General features: G+C 38.8%; 1 long non-coding RNA gene across 1 annotated transcript; it reads right to left on the bottom strand.

Moving 5' to 3' along the window:
* Positions 1–1125: 1125 nt before the first annotated feature.
* Positions 1126–13131, bottom strand: LOC139142169 (uncharacterized). Its single transcript, XR_011554313.1, has 3 exons — positions 12748–13131; positions 6734–6846; positions 1126–1331 (listed from the first exon to the last, which is right to left on the bottom strand). It is a non-coding gene; the product is annotated as an uncharacterized lncRNA (long non-coding RNA).
* Positions 13132–16849: the final 3718 nt, after the last annotated feature.

The following is a 16849-nucleotide window of genomic DNA, read 5'->3' on the forward strand; positions in this document are numbered from 1 at the left end:
TGAACGTACTGTCTGTCATGCACCGGCATGCGTTGGCTGCACGTAAAGCAACTCAACTTTCCAAGATCAAATGTCAGTATCTTGTGAAAACAGCGACACAGCAATGAAAATTGTTTTAGTCTGTGCTTTTAATCAAATGAAAATGCATGTGGCTCAATTTCAACGGCCTAGGTCCGATGTTTCCTCTCGTCTGATCATCGTCGTAAATGACACGCCTCTTTACGGCAACAACTCAGCGCTACCCGTCAAGCGATTGATTTTTGCGTAGGTCAGCGGAGCGAAAATTATTGCTCTGGCTCGCGAGAATGTCGTCTGATAAACATTTCCGTGCGTCGTCGCCCCCATATGTATCTGTTGCTTTTTACCGTACATGTAGGCATTTGTAATCTGTGTACTGTAATTCCCCGGACTGCATTGCTTTTAGTTGTATTATGGTGTTTACTGCTATCAGCCCTGAATATTAAAATCCAAAGCACTCTTTCATTCTGCACCTATCTTTGTCACACATTCTCTTGTTTCTCTTCCGCTGCTCTGGTCTCTGGAACTTCGCTTTTGCTTGCAATGCTTTCTAGTTTGATTACAACCTAGACTCGAGCTAAGATTCAAGCACATTGCATGTATATAAAGCTACAGTGTGCCAAAAATAACTGTAGTTGTAAGTTGGTGTACTTAATCTGTAAAATTTGTTTGCAAAGATGCACCTCATTTTTAACACATTGTTCATGAAATATCAAATATGGCCACTGAAGAGACTAAGACAGAATTATTGGTCTTATAACTCAGCCAGTAATCCGTCGAGTACAGTCCACATATTCACACATGTACAGCTTCGGGTATTCAGCTTAATCACTGATTATGACTCAGTCGGTGTAATAACATATAGAAAGTGTTCCCAGTTGGACTTTCATGAGTACAGCCTCTGTCTGGTTAACAAAATTCAAAAGTTGAGTGGTCTTTGTTCGAAACAAAAAATACATCACTAAGCCTTTGGCAGAATCAAGAAAATGTATAAAATATGCTTATACATTAAACATTGTCCTGTAATGAGTTGTCAATGCTGCTGGAATTGTCATGTGTCTGTCAGGCTCTGATCTGATTGATACCAGGCCCTAAATGCAAGGTAGCCTCAATATGCATTTCCTTTGATGCATGTGTTTTTCCATATGCAGTTTCACTTCTTTCTCTATCCCATGGCAAGAGTCTCCGAATAAAGGCACCACATTTGCAACTTCTGTCATGTTCGCTATCCTCAGAGAAACACACACAACTATCAAGATGTCTTCAGCTTGATGCTATTCCTTGGATAGCCCAGATTGTATGTATTTCAGTTCCTGGAAATAATGATACACAGAATAAATCATCAGGACTGTACACCATCAATTTTATTTGTTTTTGTTTAAATCCGTGTATTTATAGACATTTGATAATTCATTTTAAAGTACTTCACTAGACAAGAATGGTTACAAGTTGATATGTATGCAAGAAATTTGATTTCTGAATTTCACTGAAATGTTGATTCACTAAAATGTTGATTCACTATACATTGGAGTCTATGAGAAAACTATGAATAATTTTTTTCAATGCTTCACAAACACAATTAGACTGAAAGATTCCGTTGCATGCGAGCATTCCGGTGCACTGCGACCTACCTGGTAAAGGGTCGCAGGTCGCAGTGCGCCGGAGCGCCCGCACACGACGGAATCATTAGTCTAAAAGACAATCGGTGCTTTCTGAGATGTTTGACAATTGATACAAATATGGTGTTTGAAGGTTCAGATGAGGACAACAGTTTTGATATTTGAATTTCAACTAAACCTATTTCACTTTTCATGGTACTAGTGGTCTACAGGTCACTTAAATATTTTCCCTGACAAAAGTTGCTATATCTCTAATACGTAAGTAATGGAAATTGTTCATTGCCCTCCATGAGCTCGATTTACAATAAGACAAGCCTCTGAGTTTCAACAGCAAGATGTTCATATGACAGATAATTATACTTTTGTTCAGATTTACAGTTAAATGACTACCACGAGTGAAATCTGCAGCGAATCATTTATCTCCCAGAATATTTTTTGAACACTAAACTTTCTTTTTAACAGTCCAACTACAGGGTTCTCAAAAATTTTTTGAAGTAGGCGGAAAATTCAGAAAAGTAGGCGGTTAGCTTCTGTGTGCAACCAGGTTCCCTGGCGGCGGGCGGGCGGCGGGGGGAGACAGTTCTGAGCAATTTCATGCATTCTTATACAGTGTATAAAAGGCTACTCCAACATACACACAGGGGGGGGGTTTCAGGGAGGTGTGCAAGAAATTTTTAAAATTTGAAGAGATTTTGGAGTAATTTCATGCATTATTGTACTGTATGAAAGACCATTTCAGCATGAGAGTGTTAAGGATTATCTTTAAATTTGAAGACATTTCTGAGCAATTTCATGCATTCTTATACAGTGTATAGAAGGCTATTTCAACATATACAAAGGGGAGAGGGTTTCAGGGACGGGATCCCTCGTCCCTGTGGGCAAGAATTTTTAAATTTTGAAGACATTTATGAGTGATTTTATGCATTCTTGTACAGTATTAAAGACCATTTCAGCATACAGAATAATCATTATCATTGCCAATTACAACATGTTTTCAAGGGATAAAGTTTAAAAAAGTCAGAAAAATTAATTTGATATCACTCGGGCCTGTCAACTGCATTCAGTTGACATGGATAATAGCAAAATTTCACCAGACTGTTGTGTAGAATTATGTTTAGCTCATGACTTGAACAAACATTTTGAAATACATCATAGAATTTTCACAACCCAGATAACAATCCGCTAGAATCCTGACCAGCCTGGCTGTACAAAGTGTTTTACTGATTTAAATAAACTTGATTGAAGATACAGTAAAATCAAAGAGTTTATTCAATTCAATGAATTACAGGAACACAATTTTCAGTGATTTTAATTCACTGTACTAATTTCACAATAAAACGAATCCGCGAGCTGATTATTGATTTTTTGCTGATGTTGAATATAATTGAAAAAGAGAGCTAAATTTCAGTGTTCATGTTTGATAAAACCTCAAACTAACGACACTGAACCGCCAGCCTGTACTACACCGTGTGTGTACAAGTACCGGTAGTCAATTGTAACACAGTACACACAACGCGATATCGGTCGACCTGAAATTTGACACTGTGATCGACGTAGCGTTTCAGAAGTACGAAAAGTGAGACCAAGTAATTTTTTGATCTAAACCTCCCAAAACCAACAGACAAAGTCAGAAAATCAAAGTTTTCAAGCGTCGACTTTCTCTTCCGCGATGCACACTAACCACGGCCCCTCCACAAAACGCGATGTCGATCGACTTGAGTTGACATCGTGATCGACCATGGATAGATTGACGTGGCGTTTCGAAAGTATGAAAAATGAGACTCAGTAACTTGTGGTCGCTTTAGATTTGATCAAATACCCACCAAACCCATCAGACTAGCCCTACTCTTACGCAGAAAACAAAAGCTCTCAAGCGTCGACTTTCTCTTCCGCGTTTGAGCGAAACAAAAGTCGGCTTCATTCGGAAATGGTCGGCTATTCGCGGGCATAACGTAATTGTATGTTAGTCCAATTTTCGGCTATACCCGATGTGAACGTCGGAATAATTCGGGCTGTGATCGGGCGAGCGAGGTTGACCTCGAGAGCGATTCTCAGTCACGGTGTACAGTACAACACGTTCGCTGATCGCGGTTCTACACTACGTTGATAGCAACAAATTCACCGCGTAAATTGCTAGACTACATATAGCCACATCGGCACTTCTGAAATATTATCTGCGGCTTGCAAGACCACCAAAAAATCTAATTATTGTTATCAAAACCAGAGTTTCCGGGCCAGAGAGCGAAACAGTGCTGAAAAGTAGCCGGCCAAAATACGAAAGTAGCCGGTCAATTTGGCCGGCATCCGGCTAAAAATGAACACGCTGAACTACTTAGAAAATTGAGTGACCCCCAAATGCTGTTTGAAAAATACATGACCCCCCTTGCAATTTTCAAATTTAAGGTGAAGCATCCCCCTTCAAATGTGCTGGCTACCCCCGGCTGTAATAACTGAATGCTCCCTTATTGAAACAAGTCATCGTTGATGACACAGTCCCCACTTGTTAATCGGTACTTTGATTACAGGTCCTCAAAGAGGATAGAGTCCTCTTCATTAGGTCTGTGATAAAAATACTTTTGAATGAATTCGCTTGATACATGTCTGAGTTATGGTTCAGGACATGAAAAAAATCGTAACAAAATGGTCGCACAGCGGCCATATTGGATCGCATCACAAAACAAATTGATGTGCATAGCTATGACATTGGTCGATGTCCTTGTACCAACTTTGAATAAATTGGTCAAAACATGCGGATATGCCTGAGAAATGGCTCTGTACGACTGAAAAATCGTAATAAAATGGCCGCCTGGCGGCCATATTGGATCGTATCACAAAACAGATTGACGTGCATATGTATGACATAGGTCAATGTCCTTGTACCAACTTTGAATAAAATCGGTTGAAACGTGCCTGAGTTATGGCTCTGTACATGAAAAAATCGTAATAAAATGGCCACCTGGCGGCCATATTGGATCGCATCACAAAACAAATTGATGTGCATATCTATGACATTGGTCAATGTCCTTGTACCAACTCTGAATAAAATCGGTCAAAACATGCCTGAGTAATGGCTCTGTACATGAAAAAAATCGTAATAAAATGGCCGCCTGGCGGCCATATTGGATCGTATCACAAACAAATTGATGTGCATATCTATGACATTGGTCAATGTCCTTGTACCAACTCTGAATAAATCCGTCGAAACATGCCTGAGTAATGGCTCTGTACATGAAAAAATCGTAATAAAATGGCCGCCTGGCGGCCATATTGGATCGTATCACAAAACAAATTGACGTGCATCTGTATGACATTGGTCAATGTCCTTGTACCAACTTTGAATAAAATCGGTTGGAACATGCCTGAGTTATGGCTCTGTACATGAAAAAATCGTAATAAAATGGCCGCCTGGCGGCCATATTGGATCGTATCACAAAACAAATTGACGTGCATCTGTATGCCATATGAAGTAATCCTTCTATCAAGTTTGAATGAAATCGCTCCAGGCATCTCAGAGATATCTGCGTGAACGGACGGACGCACGCACGGACGGACGCACGCACGCACGGACGCACGCACGGACATGACCAAACCTATAAGTCCCCGCCGGACTTCGTCCGCGGGGACTAATAAAATGGTCATCTATGTACTGTTGTACATCAAACTGACATGTTTATGCCTAAATATACAAATATGAAGACCAAAATGTTTTTTCACTGATTCATTGCCTATGTTATTGACTAAATATTCCTGTTTTTGTTAGGAGAGACTGTAAAATCAATGTACCTCCCAGACACATGGAGTATGGTCGTGCTTCCAATAATAATTTTGCAAAACATGTCATCAATTATGCGCTTTAGCGAATGGTCAATTATGCGTTTTAGCGAATGGACCAAGTCTTTGTACGTTGGCCGAGAACTAATACAGTAGGATCTATGGTTTGAATATTACATCTGTCAAATTAGGATGGAATATTGAAGATAGAAATATTTTTGTATCATGCAGCCTTGACCTACAGTGCCTTGTAACATATACATATATTGAACTAAAAAGAGGGCATGTTACGCTGGGGAATCACCCAAATCAAAGATTGATGTGACTGTGTATGTGTGCCAGTAATAGTATGGATTAAAAGTTAATCTTTCGGTACTTGATCTAGAAGTCATCACTGATGACATACATGGAGTCCCCGCTGGATTATGTCATTTGAATTACGGTGATTGAATAACAATAACATACTTGCTAGATTCATTACAGTGGAGAGCGGTGAATTTGTTAAATGTTTGGAAATCACATGCTAGTGATCTGTGGGGGTCATGTTTGTGTATTTGGGACAGTACAATTACGCAAAAATATATATTATGCTACAATTTTTGAAAAAAAGCAATGGTTTTCCTGCACACTGTATGTTGTTCGGAAAATAGTTTCGTTCAATTTTAGTAAAAGATAAAATATGGTTTTTGAGCATGTCATGTAATCTGGAACATGTTATCAGAACAGAAGCTTGTTTCATCTTTCATTACACAATTTGCAACAGATTCTGCAACCTCAGTTTGTCTTGTGATGTTGTTTAAAGTTTTGTTCCCAGACAAGGTTCATAAATTACACTTCATGGATTCATTCAATAGTATTTTGGCCAGTGTCGGGAGACAGTGTTAAAAAGAACATTTCCTTGGTTTGACTATGCAATTATTGTATGTCATGTACATTTGTGTTTTGGAACTCATGGAAGAGCCCCTGAATGAAGCCCTAGTTGTTTCAACACTATGCTTCTCTATAATAATTTCCAGGGTTTACATATTTCATTGTGATTTCAAAATTTGACATGGGCTAAGCTGCATCACTATCGATTACATCTGTATCTTCAAAAGAAGATTATAAAGGCAGATTTTGTCGCTTATGGCTGTTAGGTGCCCTGCAAATATAACCAAACATCAAAGTTCAGCTAAGTAAAATTGTCGTACATGTGTCATGATGGTTCTGCTTAACCATGTTCATGTACTATAATTCACCAACACTGGTGCTTTGGTTAACTTGCCCTTCAAAGTTCATTACTTTAGACTAAAAACTTATCAGTGCATACTTTGTAGAGTACATACCTCTCATATTGTTCCAGTTGTTGGCATGCCTTTTTGTGTGACTGTCATTCCTTTGGGCACTACACTTTCCCTATTTGTTCAACGCCTAATAAATACATGTACCTCCAGGGGACCTGCAACTTGCAGAAATATAAAAAAAGAGTTAAAAATCCTACTGAGAAAAATCAAATTGTCTCAAACACAGATGATGAATAACATTTCAAGTCACGATAATGACGATGAATAACCATATTAATCTGACAGTCCATCGACACATATTTGAATCAGAAATATATCAAGCATTTTCATGGCCTGAAAAGGTTCAACATAATTGGATTCACACTGCACTATGCATGCACTATGATTCACTACTGCACTCTGCCATGCCAACTCTTGGAGAATGGATGAATGCTTTCTTCTTTGCCTTCAAGTAGTATTTTTGTTGACTGACACGTCACGATCGATGATATTCAAAGTAACCGTGCCCGGTATGAGTGCTGCATCTCGCTTCAAACTTTCAACTTTGCAACCACCTTGAACAACGGCTACAGCATTTTGATCGTGTATGTTGTCTGCATCTCGGTGAAGTTCATACGGCAAACCAAGTTCTAGCTGATTTCGACGGTAGTTAGGCATGCCGACAGCGAGAATGTTTTTATTAATTACTTTTTTTCTTGCCCATGACGACCGTGCACTGTCTTATGACTTTTCAGAAAATAATGTCTACGATAAATCGACGCATTTTTATAGGATCTTGTAACGATGTCGGAAAATCCTTTTGTTGCCGTTATCAATAGAAAATTTGGGACATGTGAATGACACGAGCTTTGAACTTGCTTCGCTCAACTTTTACGCTGTCGTTTTCATACTACTGAGGCAAAAGACTACGGCACATGAAAAAGTTGCTCTTTAAATGGTGTGCTTATAAAGATTTTTTCAACAGTTTTCTATCAGGTAAGGTATCTTTTGTGATCATTGTGAATAGCTGCACGTTTTCTCTTACGTTCAAATTTACCATTAAAGTATAAAAGATTTTTTCAACAGTTTTCTATCACGTAAGTTTTCTTTTGTGATCATTGTGAAGCGCTGCAAGTTTTCTCTTGCGTTCAACTTTACCGTATAAGCAACCAGTGAAAATAGAAATATCATTGGCATTGTAAAATCTTTCAAAAAGACTTAATGACGACGATATCGACTTCGACTGGTTTGACTTAGATGAAGAGGGCAATTATTGTGTTGACAAACGAAACGCAATATCCAAAGTTTCTTCCGCGCATGAACTGAAAATTCTTTGAATTTCTTCCGTTTATGTTTCATCAATTTTGTAGTTTTTCTCGTATAATGAAGGTATTTATTGTTTGAACGGCATTTGTTTGTGTCCTTTCCTGAACTAGTCCCAGCAATGAGTAGAACGATAGTGTAACAGATTTTCAAGATTATGCACGCTTTCGAAGTCTTGCGAGGGAAAAATACCCAACTTCATAAGCTTAAACGGCCCTATACACTTACAGTTAGAACAAAAACGTGCATTCCGAACAGTTGATCATAGATGACTGAATTCCACATCAGGAGACATTTCGGTCATCGATACAAGTAAAAAAAAACTTCAGGGTGTATTGCCAAAAAATCAACACATCAAATATAAAGCAGATTGGGCAGCAATCTTTCGTCCCGGCCAGCCGATGCCTCAACACTTTACCTGTTCGAGCCTGCCTGTTCGTAAGATCGCATTTCGTTTCGAGATACGGTTAGACTTTTTGAAACTAGGAGCAAAATAATAAAACTCACGACGTGTAATTGATTGTTTATTTTAAGGAGTACAGTAAATGAAAATCGTACATAGAAAACATCGGACGGACACCATCCCACTGAACAGAATTTTACCTTGACCTCATGCACTGACACCTTTGACCTGTAGCGTAATTGACCAATCACAACCGGCGGAACTTCAGGGACTTTCCCTTCACTCATTGTCTGACCTTTGTGGCCATGCTATGGGAGCTAGCTGCTGCTGAGGAACGTACTTGTCGTACAAAGTTTCGTGGTGATTATCTATTCACGAAATACAAAGATTTATTGCTATCGTATTGTTTAGTAAAAGAACTAGAAGCTATGGCAAATACGTTATATTTCAAGACTTGTGGATCTCCATTAATTTATACTTGTACAGATTCGACTGCCAGTATCTACACAGCATGGCCATGAGTCGATATCACAAAGTATGAGTTGTCTGTAGCGTGAATCAAAAAATCATTGGCATAAAAATTTACATAACATTGCATAAATTAGCATAAATTAACTTCGACGTTCGATATCGCGGTGACATCCGTTTATTAGACCCCCCATATCTTTTTCGTCATCTTGGTTCTGAAAAGGGGGTCTAGAATCGGAGGAATACGGTAAAATTAAACTTCAAACACACTTTGATGTTCTAGGGGCACTAAATGAAATTTCAATTTATCCTACCAAAGTACAGTCATAAACTACACACTACAATTTTCCTGTTCTCACAACTCGCTTTGAACTCTAATCGTGAGTTACCGGTAATTAGAAACCGCAATGGAGGTAGGAAGAGATTGCAAATCCGAGTAGCCGTTTTCTGCTGTCAATTGTGCAGTCTTGGGAAAATAATTGAGAATGGTTAAAATCTGAAAGCCACAACCTCACAACTAGTCATTGGGAAAAATGTCGGGAAATATTCTTGGAAACGGTCTTTGCATACATAAAAACATGCACTGTACTTATAATTTTGAAAACTCATGTCGTGCCAATCTTTACCAGCAACAATTTTTAGAGGCGGGCGTGTTTTCACTTCAGGTTTCGAATCATGCAGAATGCCTTATTGAAATCTCGCGCACGATTATTAGTACATCTGTAATACTTACAGGCAGGCATAATATCTAAGCTGTTTATGAGACTCCCTAGATCAGACCCCCTAGTCAATGCACCAAAACCCGAAAACTTTACATCATCATCTGGGCATTTCTCCGGCATGCTTTGTGGAGGCTAAAAGGTCTCCATATTGCCTGATTTTGATATTTATTTTCATGGATAACTTCAACAAATCACTGTCTGTCACTGTTTCTGTGCAAAAAGTAATGATAAATGCTTTTATGACATAAATATAAACCTGTACACAGCTGATTAAATTTTTGGTGGATATAAGGTGGTGCAAAGGAAGTTGGGTAGAAAGGACTGATGTAGAGTCAACAGTGCATTGGAGCTGTATGCATGTGGCATTGCTGATGAATGTAAATGATGGGTATGCCCTCAAATTGAAGAGTCTACAATGTCACAGTCCATACAAACGTTGAACACTGCAAGGAAAGCATCCATGCAGGTCAGTTATGCTCGTTTTGAACAGCATCATTTTCTGATTTTCAAGAGCAAAACCCTTTGGTCAGAACAAATGATCATAAATTTCCTAATACATACAAGTTACCGGTATGTTTAACCCTTTTCCTGGCAAGTCCATATTTCACCACCAGGTCAAGATGGTTAAAATTAATGAAACACAACATATTTCACATAGTGTATTTTAACATAATACTGTACATTTGAAAGCTGTTCAAAACTGTAAACTTGATTCTTTTGGACTAAAGATGCTATAACAGACCAAGCCAAGTGGGTGAAAATATGTCATGTTTTGGCTCAATACCACTTTTTACTGACTTGGCTGATGGGGAAGTGATACTGTCTGGCAGGAAAAGGGTTTTAATAAAATTTGATATATTGATTACTTTATTTAGGTCGCATATTGATAGACTATAGTATTTTCCACAGAAAATTCAAGGGTTTTACACATATGTTGAATGACCCCCTTGGGACAAGAGTACGGGCCCACATTCATGATTGCCCCCCTGTTTTGACATCCTAGATTGAATGTTCACCCTAGAGGTGAATGTTTTCAAACTGTGACATTGTATGTTCTCTCTCCTTGTTAATATTACCAATTTTTGAAAAGGGGCGATAATCAAAATGGCTGTTAAAATTTGAGTTTTTACTGTTTAAATGTTTCTCAGAGGAATATTCCTAATGCAGTAAAAGCCAATATCCCTTCAGAGGGTAGAATTCAGAGAAAACCACGACAAATGGGAACATATTCTGAGGTCAACAAATTTCACAAGTTACAGCTAGTGGGGATTACATGCTATGTCATGTTACTTTGCACTATTTATAACCTCTCTAAATTGATAATATTATTGTGACAGAGGAAATAAATTGACAACATGGATTAATGCCTCTATAGTAAAAAAAGATAAAAAAAATATCAAGGGGCTCTTTTCTGTCATTGAGCCATAGTACATACATAAATTTGAGCGACAAGAATTAGGAGACTTGTGGGATTGAATTCAAAATCTACCAACATATTCAACTTATTGCAATTTCAAAGAAAGTATAGCAACACTTTATAATCTTATTATTAACCTTCATGCACAGCCATTTTGAGTAGAGGTTAAACAAACAATAGAGCGTATCAATCATGTGTTCCTGAGATAATTTTTCATGGGGACTGAACAGAAATTACTGGGGGGTAAGGCTTTTTTGGGTGGTTGCTATTTTGTAAAAAAAAGCATTTTTGAATTGTCATGCATACCTTTGGGGCAGGGTTATCATTTAGCGCAACTATTGCAACTATTTGAAAACAAGATGTGGCCAATACAGTGCTTCACCAAAAAATATCAAATCATGATACATTGGAATCTGTTAGGCAAAATATTGACAATTTTCCCCTATACATATGTACATTTATCCAGGTTTGATAATTTATGTGATTTTTGTACCCTTTAAATTTTGAGGTAAAATACATCTGTGTACAAGAAATTTGATTTTTGGATTCCATCAAAAATGTTCATTCACTATACATTGTAGTCTGTTGAAACCATGATTTTTTCAATACACAACTAGCTATATATGTGTGTTTATAGATGCTTAATGATATTAATGCACTTGATAAGATTGAGCTGGTTACTAGTGAATGTGTGTGCACGAAATTTGATTTTGAATTTCATTTCACCGGAATGTTTATTCACTAAACATGTACATTCTGGTCTCTGAAGAAAATGTGAACAAATATTTCTAATTATATCATACCAGATATTGATGGTGCAAATACAGTGAGCAGTCAGCATTCAACAAAGAAATACTGTTTACGCCAAATTTTAAGCGACTTTTTTAATTGGACGATAAAACAATTTCATGTCGATCATCGGAAAATTGCAACATTGTGTGAGTCGGCAAGTGAATCGCAGAAGAACATCACAATTGTATCGAAAATAAGTCAGTGATTGACATTTATTTTGTGTGAACGACAACACAAATTGGGCGACACGTACACAAACTGCAACTTAGGTTCGCGTTGATTGCGCCAGAAGTTGTATAAAACAACTTGTCCGGCGGGCAACCAGATTTTATTTTTGACTTGCCCGAATGGAAATTTCACTTGTCCCGGGCGTCAGGCGATAGGAATTGTCAAGCCCTGATCATTCTCTACTACTCCAGTTAATACAGACTGTGACTCACTGGTCATACAAAAATTTGGGAGGGATAATCTTTTTCTTGCTAACACTTTTTGAAGGGTCATTATTTCCATGGATTTAAAATGGCACTTTTGCTGATCCCTGGAATTGCCTTTGTTCTAGTATGTAAGAGGACTATGGAGGGGTGATAGCTTGTTGTTTTCCATTGAAATTGTAATCTGGTGTGTAAATTTTCTGGTGCCAAGTTCAACACAGGCCTTTAAAAACACCAACCACCCCCCCCCCCTTAATTTTTGTCCGGTCCCTGACATGAATCAACAGTCATCCCGGGGTGCATACATGTACCACTAAAAGTCACATTTAGCATAAAGTGACCTGGAAATTCGATGTTCATTGAAATTATCAGGAATATCGATGATTTAAAACAAACAAACGTTAGATACTTTGCCGGATACAGACATTGCTGAACACGTTTATAAAAGAAGGAGTAGACGTATCTTAGACACAATCGGGCTGGTTAAAAATAAGACAGCAGCTATACATAAATAAGCTTACCTGGTATAGAGCCGTCCAGCTGATGCAGGACTCGGCGACGATCGAGGGCTTGAAGTGTGTGTCGACCTGTCGCTGGTGCGGAAAAGAGGTACTCTCTTCCGTTTTGGCGAGTTTCGTCCCGGTTGAACGGAGAATAAAGCTAGCTTGTCGGACCATGTCGTAACTGCATGACACGGTCACTAGATTCAAACGTACCGCATAGTCGTCGAGATGGTCCAGGAATTCAAGGGTAGACTCTTTAGCAGACATTCCTAAACACCGACGGGACATGTCAGTAGAAGCTAAAATATCGACAACTGAAGATTATTGACGGCACGATCACGGGGTAGGAATGGTACGATGTACAGATGTAAGCGACGCCACGCCACGCCACGCCAAACGTTAACAATGGCGTCGTTTGAGTATGACTCCTTAAGTGCTCAAATATTCACGAAATGAACTTTGCAAAGAATTTGATTATGACTATCATTTTTTACTCAATCTTGAAGCAAATGTTATTTTTTTGCTCTCGTTAGACAAAAATATTGCTGACAGAACCATATTTTCGTGTTTCGCCAGATAAAGGTACATCATTGTACACATTAACCCCCTAGCATCAGACTACAGTCCAGCCTCTCTGCATGTACAAAGCAGCTTACGCATTTTTATCTCTTCATGAATATTCCGTGTTAGGCACACAGACGTGCCCAACCAGTGCACTGAGCCGGATATTTGGCGAGATTTTTTTCAAGATGGTAAAAAATAGCAGCTATTTGGCCTAATTAAAACTTTGGGAAATAATCGTGTGTGAGTCATACGAAGTATAGGCCTATCGCTTGTAAGCTTATTTTGAGGACGGTTTTTTTGAAGAATTCATTCGTTTTTTGTTGCATGTGATTTCCTATTTAACTATTTTAAATAAACGATATCTCTTCTATGATCTTGCTTGGTAGATATGTGTGTGCGTGTGTATGTTAGACGGGTTGAACTGTGCAAAGTGGCTAGTATAACATTGATATTAACATTGATAGTGCATCTGCAGATACAGCCAATCGTGCATCTTGTAATCAATTTCTTTATTGTAGGGCCTACATACAACATTATTTATTCTTACTGTTGCAATAGCCAGATTTGGATTCATTTCAACACCCACAATGTTGCTATGTACACGCCGGCTATGCTCAAAATAGTATGGAGGGAATTGAGAATAATACAGCACATGAAAGAAAAATAAATTGAAAGAAAGAACTGCAGTAGGCAACAATATTTCATCCTCATTTGACCGATGTCGTATCCTATAGCCTAACCTACTGAAATTAGTTTCTGACGAACATACAAGGACGTGTATCATTCACCAAGGTGGTGCAATATGTTTTGCGACTTTGCAGAAATATTGTAGTTCTGACGATGTTCTCCATGTCAGCTTACGTATATAGGAGATATACCGGTATCTTTCCGAACGATAATGTGGATACACACAGCGAGGTCTACGCGAAAAGGTGATGAATCAATTGAATAAAAAACGGTTTTTGGAGATCATATCTGTTTATTTCATCAATTCTGAACATGGTTTGAAATCGGTCTCATATAATAACTACCAACCTGTACTGACGGGCCTGGAAAAGCGAAATTCTAGCACTTTTTTATGAAATCCATCATCGTATATCATCGGGTCACGGTCGCAAAATTGAAGCTAGCAACAGCAGCAATGCCGGTAAACAGCCTTGACTCGCCCCGAGTCGATTTTGATGTGGTTGAAGCACGGTCTGAAGAACGAGCACATTTTGCGAAGATTGTGATGGATTGTTAGGCTACCAAGTGTTATAAAACGTGTCTGTCTTAGGAATTCTTTGGAAGTCATAACTGCTTAAGTCCTACAATATTCATAATAAGGGACTGGTCAGTTTATTCGGCGGGGGGGGGCAGTGGATTCATGAGGGTCACCCTGTTTTTGACTATGGTGAAAGAGGGGTCACTATGTTTTTGAATGCCCAATTAGGGAGGGGAGTTCAGTGTGTTTTAAAAATTTCGACACAGGCTCATACTTGCCTAAAGTGCATCGTGCAAGCGAAAAATTTCATCATTCAGTTGCATTCATGGCGCGCCCTTTAGGCACTTAACTTTAATAACAATAAAAAAAACCATATTTTTCAGAGGCCCCTCCAAGCACGAAACTTTAATATATCAGACATATCTGTCAGAGATATTCGTATGTTTAAAATGTTGGCGGCGCGCCCTTCGGGCGCCTTACTTTATAAAAAAATCAAACATATTTTCAGCATGCCTTTCACATATATATCGGAGATATCCATATGTTAATATTTTCAGCGGGAACTCCGGGCGCTGTACTTTAATATGTCAGAAATATATAGAAATATTTTGATGTCTGTAAATTGAAAGTCTGTTTTGCAAAGTGTACCAATCATAATGAAACCTGCAGCGCATATGAAGAGCATGATAAGTTCCTAATACTGTTCTGTTTTCTCAATGAGCATTCAGCATTAGAAAGCAACATGCACTAGTATTTCACAATCAACGTCATACTTTCTTGATCTCTGATAGGCACATTAGATCCAGTTTTATTCTAAACCTGGGAAATTTTAGCCCAGAATTTATTAACGGAACACAGTCCCTGATGTAGACTGGCCCCAGTCGCGCTTTTCTCTTCAGTTGAGTTACTTGCTGACCAAGCGACATTCACTCCACGATCCACGAAATAGCCTACCATTAGCACAACGGTTTGCCGATGTTTAGTCCTTCAATTTATTATGTTTTGATATGCCCACAGACTTTGAGAAGTCTATCCCTGATACTCTTACACTTACATACCAAATAGGCAAACCTGGCGGTCACAGGTACAACGTTTGCAACACTAAATCTGACCAGAAAATACTTGGTACACTAGGAAGCACTAGGAAAAATTTAAAAAAAGACAATCTTAATTTGCCTACCAGAGCACAATAATTTGACCTTACAGCATGATGTGTCTTTTCACATTCATGCTTACTGATGGCTGGCTGTAGCGATTTACTCATACCGAAACTAAGACTATGGTAGATTCGCTTTGAGAGTATTTCAAATTACTTGTGCCATCAGCTACAGCAAAGTATTTTCAGTATTGTCGATTCTGTGTTCAGCATTTAATTTTACTCATCATTTTAAAACATTACTTGTTCGATTTTGAAAGGTAGTCGATTCGCCAGATAATTGCTATGCACTCGCCAGGGCACGGGCGACTTGATAGTAACTATGCGAAACCCCCACGATGCAAATGAGAAGTTGTATCATAGAGTTTTCGTCAAGGCACAGACCCTCTGCACACAAACGACGATTGAAGCATTCGTGCACCAGATTGTTCATAACATTATGCCATACACTTAATGTGGGAGGACATCAGGCAACCTCTCCACATTCCGACATTGACCACGGTAATTAGGGAAGTCCTGCCCTGACAATGCTTATTGAACACACACACAAACAAATAATTCCCTTTGTCTGTGTTGCACACTTCACCCTGACTGTACTGCATATGCATTGTGACCACAGAGTGCATACCGGGGGCCTTGGTTCGACCACTTAATATCGAAAAGGACACTAATCTCTAGATAAAATGATCGATACATTCACAATTTTCAAATTTGATAATGGTCTTCCCGTCTCTGCAGTCTCCGACTTTTGCCATGGTAGTCGGCTGAGGTCGAGTAAGACAGCAAACAAAGGCTGTTTCAATCACGGCTATCACGGTCATCTTTATTTCACGCAAAACTACTCAAGTTACTTTTTTGAGTGTAGACGTTCTTAAAAGTTGTAGAATGCACTAGAAGTGGAGTCTGTGCAGTCATGGATGTAAGGGTACAGGACGGCCTGATAATCCCTTTCACACCTATTATTTTATCTTTGTCGACGCTGGCCTTTTCAGCTGTGTCATGGCTGCCATTATCAGGACGGCCAAGACACTCCATGGACGTATCTGTGGTACGTCCAGGGACACACACACACACACACAAACTTCACTGATAATTTTCTATGCATCACAAAAATCTTTCAAATTTATGACATTCCTTTTTTATCCATAGTGCAGTAGGGCTGACAGCGATCCTGCAAATGTGATTTCGGGTGCAAC

The sequence above is a fragment of the Ptychodera flava genome, chromosome 10 (assembly GCF_041260155.1).
Source record: "Ptychodera flava strain L36383 chromosome 10, AS_Pfla_20210202, whole genome shotgun sequence".
Taxonomy (NCBI): Eukaryota; Metazoa; Hemichordata; class Enteropneusta; family Ptychoderidae; genus Ptychodera; species Ptychodera flava.